The following is a 441-nucleotide window of genomic DNA, read 5'->3' as shown; positions in this document are numbered from 1 at the left end:
GAATATACAAACATTGTTGACAAAAGCAATGAGAAATACAAAAAAAGGACGACATGATATAATTCACATATATGACGCTTGGCTAAACAACATGGCATTGCATAATTCACATATATAATGCCTTGCAACAAGATAGCATTACATAATTCACATATATAATGTCTTGCAACAAGATGGCATTGCATAATTCACATATATGGTAATTAGACACTAAACAGGTGGCATTCACACAAAGCATGTCTAAACGAAGCAAATGACATAGCAATACAAGATACCATACGCACGATATGAGCAACATAACCCTGCCAAGTTAGAGCATGCACCTCGGGGGGGGGGGGGATTAGGAATGGTCATCTGTCTCTGAATCCTCCTCTGAGGAGCTATCTGTAACCAGCAAGACATGCGCTTTGTCAGATAGCATTGTCTTCTCTGAAGACCTTG

The sequence above is a fragment of the Triticum dicoccoides genome, chromosome 3A (assembly GCF_002162155.2).
Source record: "Triticum dicoccoides isolate Atlit2015 ecotype Zavitan chromosome 3A, WEW_v2.0, whole genome shotgun sequence".
Classification (NCBI taxonomy): Eukaryota; Viridiplantae; Streptophyta; class Magnoliopsida; order Poales; family Poaceae; genus Triticum; species Triticum dicoccoides.
The sequence above is the reverse complement of the archived record's forward strand: the minus strand, read 5'-3'. Positions refer to the sequence as shown.